Raw genomic sequence first — 10241 nt, 5'->3', positions numbered from 1 at the left:
TATTTTAATGAAAACCATTTGAACTGCATACCGTATATCAATAACCCGTTTCTAATTAACTAACCACATATGACATTATCTGAATGGAATGCCGCGATCGCTGATTCACGCGGTGGGAGCAACGGTGAATTTCTTTTTGCCGGCACGCAATGCTTCATGATCTAATAACCGCAGTGGAGCCGGTGCTCTCCTGGCATACATGTTCAGATTATAAACAAAATTTTGATGCGAAATTGAATGACGTTCTAAAGATTTTATTTAGATGGGCCTCGTTGAGAGGGTCATCACTGTATTGTCTATTTAACTCTAAGCAGCAATGTAGTAGTTCGGTTTGAAGGAAATCGTTGTCCTGTGTCCAGTACAATTGCTCCTTAGTCCTTGAGACAACCTAATTCTCGGACATATTCTATTAAACATAGCTCCTTCCTCCTTATATTAAATGACTTTAAATATTAGTTTGACTCTGTTGTATCAAATACTTTTCATTTATAAAATCGAGTATTCATGTCGCACAAATTCATGGATTCGAAAAAGCATAAGCTTGTATGGAATGTGTTTCCAACGTATAAATGACACCAGTCCGGGCTCAGAACATGCAATTTCCGTATGCTGGCTCAGTCGCAGAATTCTGTGTGCGGTGCGGCTTAGAACAAATATCAATATTCGCTCGAAACTCAAATAGAAAAAGTTCGTTCTGAAAACTTATTTTAATCGATCGGACGTGGTATTTGAACGCTCTTTAGCTCATTCTATTGTCATAATTTTTAACGTTCTAGATTTAATTTTCACATTCATATATTCATTCCATTTAGATACATTGGAATAAATAAAGTGATTTTAGCATGTAATATTTTGCAAAACATACGTACAATTATTTTCGCATGAGGTCTATATTCATAAAATCTACTGCCTCAGTGGCGTATTTGTATCACGGTACGATTGCACTTCCTAGGACTTAGGTTCGATCCCCGGGTCGGGCAAAAGGTTATTGGAGTTTTCTACTCAGTATCAGCCAGGAGTTTGAAATTCATGCCAATATGCCAATAGTTTCGGGCCTATATCATATCATGAGACGGAATACGCACGGCGGAAATTGGAATTCTTAAGTTGTGCGTTCTATCTACGCCTCTGCCTATCCCTTTGAAGTAAAAGGCGCCAATGTGTGTATGTGGAATTGACTCTACCACATGTTAATATTAATAGCTAATTAAAACACAAACCGAATACCGTCAAACCTAACATTCAACACAACATCTGTCGCATTAAATTAATCATGAATCAAATTTAATTTGACGTTATTGTTTAAATATTACAATGGAATCGATCCAGGAACTTGTGGTGTTCCAATTTCATTTCGTGTAATCGGTATTTACCGCCTCATTTTCTGTATCTGACTATAGCCGGTCTTATTGTGTTGCCATGCGGCATTAGTGCCAAATTTATTACCAAATACCTGTGTGCTTGTAAGTCGTTATGAGGGATTTACGTGTCGTGTTCTCGTTCTATTGAAACTCTAAGAGTAATGTAGTATAGTTCATTATAGGTACTAGATATTAGAGTAGTGAGTGAAAGTTAATAAGCTTTGTTTAGAGAAGTAAATATTGATGAAAAAGGAGGAATTACAGACACATAATTTCACTTGGTGTAGGTCGTGGTTTCTACCGCGTAACACACCTTTTCCCGTATAAAGTTTGTAGTACTATGAGATAAAGAGCAACCGTAAATGTTAAATTTTGAAGTGAACAATTCAATTAAAAGACTGACGCACATTTCATGAATATGCAGTATTTGAATAACCTCGTTACCATATTTTTTTCCAATATTCGCAATAAATGAGAGATTGAGTTGTGTTCGTTTTATAGTTTTAGTCTACCGTTACGCTAATTAGAATTGCAGAGCATTTGAATTTCAAATATATTTCGAGCGAATGTAAGGTACATACATCTTGTAATAAAATTATTTTTGGATTTAACGCAGGTTTTATTTTACATATTATATTTTTTTATATGGGTATATACGGGGAACTTATTTCAGTCTCTCGTGATCATGAAGGCTGCAAAGCTTCGAAGCATTGGGAAAATATTATAATATAAAAACCGCGATAAAATCCGTAAAATAATTTTATTTCAATGTTTTATTCGCGTAAATAAATCTTTGTACATATTTCTCTTTAATTAAAAGTATGTATTTACAACAAATCTACAGCAGATATGTTTAGTTTATCTCATCTCTTTTATTACTACGACGAAGCAAGGTAGGGTAATGATTTGACACCCTACGTATACATAATATCATGTATGAATCTCTATAATCTAGCGTCGCTTATACTTTATTTATTTTGACACATGAGGTGTCTATCGATTCGTATTTATAGTCTATATTATGCAATGGTTATAGTCTATATATATTTTTCTGAGTTGCTTTAGCTCGGGGTGTATAAGGAGGGTTATTCGAGGAATATAATTTCCTTTATACATTTTTTCTACATTAAAATGCCCTATGTTTTGGTCTATCTTTGACAAACAATAGGATTAGTAAAAGTAGATTCGGTATCCTAAAGATAAGGTATACCATTGATGGTTGTATAACGATAAAAATCACATATCACCATCCCAGTATGAATGAATCTCTTCCTTATATTTCTTTTTATAATGTTTTGGTTTTGTTTCCAGATATTCTCTTCCTACGGTCTACCGCTCAGAGAACTAGACTTTTCACACAACAGTCTCCGAAGACTACCAGACCGTCTTCTGGCTGGAGTTCGAGGGAATCTGACAAAACTGGCGCTAGCCGACAACCTTCTTGGTGACAATTTGAACCCGATATTCTCCACTGCTGAGCTCCACAATCTACCAGCTCTAGAAGAATTGGATTTAAGTGGAAATAATATCAGAGGATTGGAGGAAGGACTACTCATTGGATGCGATGTTCTTAAGGTGATAATACTTATGTTAAATTTTATTTCACAAGAGTAATTTATGATGAACTCACATTTGGTCAAAGGTGTTTCTAGTTTAGTAAGTCTATATTCATAGTTTACTTTGATGAAATAATATACGAATCTAATACAGAGAAATGTAGTATTCGAAAATGTTTATAATCTTAAAAGATGTAACATAAAATAGGCATATTTTTTGTTTCAACTAACCTTTGTTTTTTTAACATGTACATATGCAAGCGTCTAAATATACAAATACTCTAATAGTTTAATAACATTGAAAAGTTTATTAGTGAGGCTTTAACGCGAGTACTAAGTATGCTTTTACTTTGCTCCTTTATAAAGAGGAGTAGTGTTACAATTACTTTCAGCGGAGGGCAGTTATTTAGTGTTCTTTCCCTACCTTTTTGCACAATAGTAATTTTTCAGTCTAGAATATTTTCTCAGGTAAATTGGGTGGAAGCTAAGGAACGTGGAAAAACAAAAGGAATGCTCCGTTTAGTTTGACGATGTTATTTTCAGCGGCCGAATGGAAATCATTTTCTGGGAAAAAAATATAAATTCTGTTTGTGTTTGCACTATTTTTTTTCGCTTGATTTGTGGCTTTAACGAGAAATTTATATTAAATTTCTATATATACACACTTTTATACTCGTGATTTTTACTGGATTGGAATCCCGCAATCGTGATAACTGATTAGCTCTCTTCCTGCAACGACTTAGAGCGGAAATAACTTTGCCGAAATGACGATATGCATAGCCCTACATATCTCTGTAACGGGTATGAGAGTTGGAAGAGTTTGTTGTACATAAGAAATGTTGTTTAATAAAACTATAGTAACATAGTGAAACACGGGTCACAGTATTAAAAGCAAAAAGTCTGCCATTAGTGGAGACTGGAGAGATTATTCAATCGATTCTCGGACGTCATTCAAAAGTCATTTTGTCGTGCCAGTACTATTACTTATCTATTTAGTTCACCAAGGGCGAAAGGTGGAATTTTCCGAAAGGTAAACCGAAATAACATATAGGTAGAATATACATGAATGTGATCTGTAAAAAGTTCTAATGGTATTCGATTCTACATAAATTCTTCATAAAGGGAAGCCGGCAGAAATTAGGTGATATAGACCCTCTGCCACTGTAGTACACAGTTTATAAACTAATTACCCCGATGTACAGCCGTTTTCAATTAACTAACCCCATCGTTATCTTTAATCCGATTCAAAAAATTTACCAATTACCATAATGCATTTGTAAATATGTCAAAATACTTTGTTATGATTGGTCCGTTTTTGTGATAGATTGAAGAAGCGCTCCGGTTTCAAAATGGCGGTTAATGAGTAGACAAACGCCATCATTGTGCAGTTGTATATACATCTGTTGGCAAATTTGTTACATTATCTTAGGAATCTAAACATTTTTTGTTTATATCCTACTTTATCCTACTAGATAAAATGTGCTTTGTACAGAACTGTAAAATATTTTCTTGCAGGTCTTCCGTTTGGATCGTAATAACATGAATTCTGTACCCGCCTCGTCTCTAAACGGGCCGCAATCATTGAAAGTTCTCTCGCTGAGGGAAAATAGAATAGGTAAGTTTATTACGTTCCTCGCCTTTTTTCGGAGAATTGTGAAATTCTGTAAATGGATGTAGTTATTTTTTTATTACCTATCTTATATTAGTTATAGATGTACGAGCATGTCTGGATTTAGTTACTTAATAATGTGGTTTTACGTCTAGTACTCACAGTATTTTCTAATATAAGTAAAGTAAAAAAGTACTTTTAGTATATTTAATTATAAGTTATAGAATGTCAACTTAAGCGGGACAAAAAACCTACTTATCGATATCGATCTCAAATTAAATGACCACACCCAATTTTATAACAGAAAATTCTATCTTATCTTAAGTACGATGTACATTAGCGATTGTTATACATAGATCTAACTAATTAATATTCAAATATATTTTAGCGCTAATACGCCAAGCATCCTTTGTGTCCCAGAAGACATTAGAAGAGATAGATCTGCACGGGAACATGATATCCGCCATTGAAGGAGGGGCTTTTATAGGCCTGAGCGACTTGCAGACACTTGATTTCGGCCGTAATAGGCTCTCCAAGTTTAACAGCGACGTATTTCAAGGGGCCGAGAATTTGGAGAAGTTGGACCTCTCGGAGAACTTCATAAATGACTTCCCGACGGTTGCCATTAAATCTTTTGTCGCCCTTAAACATTTGAATCTGTCCAGCAACATGATTACGGTGAGGGTTTCAGTGTTTGTTTGTCTTGTTTGCTGTCTGTTTGATTTTATTTTAGTACGCGTTAGCTTTAGATGTTGTGTTTATTGTTAGGTAAATTGCTTTTTAATATAATACATAATGAAATATGTATGTCAAAAAAGATTATGGTATATAAATAACTTTCGCAGTATCTTTACCGTGATGAGTCGTGATTTTAATTCCTGCATGTTTTGAGTCTCAAGTTTTTAAAGATCGACACCTTCTAGTTCTTGATACTTTTGATAATGTAGTTTTACGGATACGGATGTCACTATTAATATCGTTTTAATTCAACGGGGTGTATTTATTGTATCTTGATTTTTTTTCCTTTTAAATGAATATTTTTGTGACTATTCCCTCGGTGGTGTAGTTGTGTTACGTGCGCGGTACGAGGTCGGGTTCGAACCCGGGTTGGGCAAAGTAATATTGGAATTTTTATTATCAGCCGAGAGTCTGGAATTTATGCCTGATATAACGATAGACTCGCTCCCTATCATATCACGGGACGGAACAAACAGGGCAAAATGATGATGCCCTGGTAGCACCTCCGTCTACCCACCCTTGTAGAATAAAGATTTTTTTTGTGGCAATGTTATTTATTTACTCGAACCCAAACAAATCTTATGTAACTAATAAAGCTAACTTAACTAAAATCTTCTATTCCAGAATATTGGAAACAACCACCTGAGTACGTTGACTTCATTACAAGTATTAGACCTGAGCAGAAATAATTTAGTTAAACTCGCCCCGGGCACATTTGTTGGTCTCACAGAACTAAATTATTTGGATATTGGCGTCAATTCACTGCGCACGGTGAGTGATTGAATTATTTTATTGCATTGTGTTTCTAGTTTTCTCAAATAAGTAAATAGTTATGGTTGATTGAACTAGATTGTTTTATTGGAAATGAAAATATGTATAAATGCGTGGAAATAATTTTGTTTATTATTTTGCAGGTGGAGGACGACGCTTTCGACGGATTGACAGGCCTCAAGACACTTCTATTACGCGACAACAACATACTATTGATTCCAGCGACAGCGCTTTCTCGATTACCAAATCTTGTTTCTGTTCATTTGGGTTTCAACAGGGTGACCGCGTTATCAAACGACATTTTGCGATCTGTGTCAGACAGAGTAACTTCTTTAGTATTATCTAGAAATGTTATAAGGGAATTACCGGTGGCTGCCTTTGGACACTTCAAAATTTTGAAACATTTGGATCTATCAGGAAATTTACTGAACTCTATCGCTGCGGAAGTTTTCGAAGGACTGGAACAATCGCTAGACTTTTTGTCTTTGAGCCAGAACAGAATTCTCGGATTTACTGGTCAGCAACTGAAGTTTGTTAATCTTTGGTTTTTGGATATATCCGATAATCAAATTTCGAATGTACCGGTGGAAGCGTTTGAATCGATTCCTAGTTTAACTCATTTAAATATGAGCCGAAATTGGCATATAAATGTGTTACCGCAGAATGTGTTTCAGCAAAATCAGGCTTTATTATCAGTGGACTTAAGTCGTAATGGCTTAAAGGCGTTACCGGTAAATCTATTTTCGAAAAACCTTAATCTAGAACATATTGATTTGTCTCATAATTTACTTCAAGAAATTTCCGAAAACTCATTTAAGAATCTGCGAAATCTCACTTACTTAGATTTGTCTTACAATAATATAGTTAACATAAGGACTCCGTCATTCGTTAACGTAATGTCGATTCAGTACTTATCTTTGAAAGGTAATCAATTGAGTGCTTTCAAAGGCGAATTCTTCAATACGGGAACAAGTCTAGAAGTCATGGATCTGTCGGATAATCAACTTAGTTATTTGTTCCCGTCGTCGTTCAAAATCCATCCTCGTTTAAGAGAAATCATACTTACTAACAACAAGTTTAACTTTTTCCCTTCAGAACTTATAAGTACTTTGCAGTACTTAGAATTGGTAGATTTGTCTGGAAACGAATTGAAAAACGTAGACGAACTCGACTTTGCTCGCCTCCCAAAATTGAGAACAATTTTGTTGGCAAGGAACGAACTTGAAACAATAAGCGAAATGGCTTTCCATAATTCGACTCAAATACAATATTTGGATTTGTCGAACAACAAGATCGATCGGTTGGGAGATAGGCTATTTGAGGCTTATACGACTCGAGGTTTTGGACTTGAGCGGCAATTTACTAACCGAATTGCCTGACAACATTTTCGAAAGAAATAGGCTGCACATGTTAGAGAAAATTATTCTCAGCAGAAATTCATTTGAACACGCTCCGCTAAAGGCCTTACAAAAGCAATACTTCTTTCTACGGTCGATTTATCACACAACCAGATTGTGGATATACCGGGCGAGGATAGTGTTATGGTGAATATTAAGAAATTGGATCTATCTTTCAATCCTCTTTCTGAAAAATCAATTAGTAATGTACTGACAGAGCCGAAAACGGTGAGAGATCTAAATTTAGCCGGTACTGGAATTACGGATATTGGACAGTTAGAAACACCGTTCCTATATAATTTAAATTTGTCATTTAACAACATCACAAAAATATCGGAAAAGACATTTACCCGAACAACGCTGTTAGAATCTTTGGATTTATCTCATAATCAGATCGCTGATGTGACTGGATCGTTGGCAATTTCTTGGTCTAAAATGAGAAATCTCCAACGTTTGAACATTTCCAGTAATCCAATGGTGATGATTATGGACGGTAATTTTGAAGGTTTAACATCTCTTCGTATTTTAGATATAACGCATTTAGAAAAATGTACCAGGATAGAGAAAAATGCTTTTAGGACGCTCGCAAATCTAGTCGAGTTACGAGCATACGGCTATCCACGGTTAGGGTATATCGACATACAAGGTGCTTTACAATATGTGCTAGCTTTAGAGAAGTTGGATGTAGAAGTAAAAGACACTAATATTGGTGCTGATCAATTACACACAACATTACACCCAAGGCTTGAAGAACTTGGAATAAGAGGATCACGTCTGAAAACTGTCTTCTGGCGTGCTTGCTGGATTGAAGGCTCCAGCCATCACGGTGCGATTTAGAAATACTTCAGTCACTTCTCTACCTCCTGCACTACTGTTCCCATTACCTAGATCATCACAAATTACAATAGATGTAGCTGGTAGTCAACTGACAACTTTGCAACCACAATTACTTGTAGCCCTTGATGATCGTAGGGCGGATTTGTCTATGTTCGGCTTGCATAGTAATCCTATTCGCTGCGACTGTAACGCTCGAGCATTGAGAAGGTGGTTACCCAATGTTGGTATTGATGACGTCCGATGTGATTCGCCAGAACATCTATCAGGATTTCTATTGGTCGAGATAGGTGATGACGAACTCACTTGTGATGCAAAACGGCGAACAACGACAACGTCTACTAGCATTTCAACTACACCACAACCGCGCCTTGTCCATCGGACATCTTCAGAGCCAGATATTATCTGGTCAGTTGCTCCTTCACATGATAGACCAAAATCCGGTGAGCCCAAAGGAGCTCCTGTTATCGGTGTTGCAGCAACAAGTAATGATGATAATCTTATAATAGGTATAGTCGGAGGCGTAGTGGCTTTTATAGCAATATTGATAGTAGCTATATGTATCGTTAGGTTAAGGATGACTACGACATCATACAGAGGTGGTCCTCTGGCTAGTAGTCCTGCAGGAGGTACGCCAGCTATGTGGGGTGGAGCTTGGCCTGGTTACGCTGCAACTATGCCACCAGCCTCCTTATCAAATGCCACCTTGCCCCATAAAATGCAACCAGGACCGGGTTCTGTAAGATATCTAGCGCCACCACCACCAGCGCCATATTTCATAAGCATGCCACCTCAAGACGATAAAATATATCGGTAGGGAACCATAAGTTAGATTAATGTGGTGTAAATATTCGTGTTGAAACTTCGATAATTTTATCAAAGTTTACCTTAAGTAGGTTATATCGTTGTAGATATCAATGTGGCTTGAGTTAACAGTTGGACGGCAAAGGAGAATGCCCATTCGTGTATCGGTGTAATACATGTATAGTTTTTCATGTTATGTTTTAAAACCAAATACAAACGTACGAGAATATTAAGCGTCGCGCAGACTCTGCAATTTTTTTTTCTGAGAAACTCTTCACTATTGTAATATTGTCAGTCATGAAGTTGCTATTAACGTATACTGATACCGAAATTCTTTGAAGCATGGGCAGTCTTCTTTACTTTTGTAAACAATTACGATTTAATGCTTTAAGTGCTATTTTTCTGACTTAATAGTTTATAAGTCACCAGTGACACAGCAAATCCAAATCGTGGTTTGGTTTAATTGTTTCTTTTCTTTCTTACTTCTGTATAAAATATTTATGTTAAAGTTTTTACTGATTCTTACGATAGCATTATTGTGTACTTTAGCAATAAAATATTTAAGAACTTAATGCATTTTGTTTTCAATTCTCAGACTAAAATGATGATTCCCCATCTCTATTTCATCACAGGACCAGCAGAGCCGGTGAAGCATCATTATTACATGGTCGAAATTCCAAGGGCTCGCACTTAGTGCTTTGCTTCCATCTTTATTGTGCGGACATGCAAATTGTGGAAGTCACTACTGTCGTGTCTATTTCCGCATACATACAATTTGGAGCTCTTCAAGTCGCGAGTTGATCGGTTTCATCAGGGCAAGCATGCTTCGGCTTAGGCCGCATAATCGCTTAACAATAGGCGGATAGCGTCAAACGTGAGCCTATTTAAAAAAATAACAAACAAAATTTAGGGCAACTATGATATTTATAATTTTTTATTGTTAATCGTTCAAACCGAAGTCAAAATCAGCCACATTTGAATTTGTGGCTTTAAAACTAGCTAAGGCCTATCTTTCAATACTCCTTATGGTGGCCAGTTGGTTTTTATGTTAAACTCTCTAAATTCTTATAATAGGCTATTTGATTTCATTGATGTCTATACGACGGCTCAGCAATAGTAAAGAATATAAGCTGTTCGGATAAAAAAATATTCTAGTCAGGGTCTTAGTGAC

General features: G+C 36.1%; 1 pseudogene; it reads left to right on the top strand.

Moving 5' to 3' along the window:
- Window positions 1-2672: 2672 nt before the first annotated feature.
- Window positions 2673-9642, top strand: LOC119193241 (annotated as a pseudogene).
- Window positions 9643-10241: the final 599 nt, after the last annotated feature.

Source organism: Manduca sexta, unplaced genomic scaffold (assembly GCF_014839805.1).
Source record: "Manduca sexta isolate Smith_Timp_Sample1 unplaced genomic scaffold, JHU_Msex_v1.0 HiC_scaffold_38, whole genome shotgun sequence".
In the NCBI taxonomy this organism is placed as follows: domain Eukaryota; kingdom Metazoa; phylum Arthropoda; class Insecta; order Lepidoptera; family Sphingidae; genus Manduca; species Manduca sexta.
Note: the sequence above shows the minus strand (reverse complement) of the source record. Positions and strands in the feature narration are given on the sequence as shown.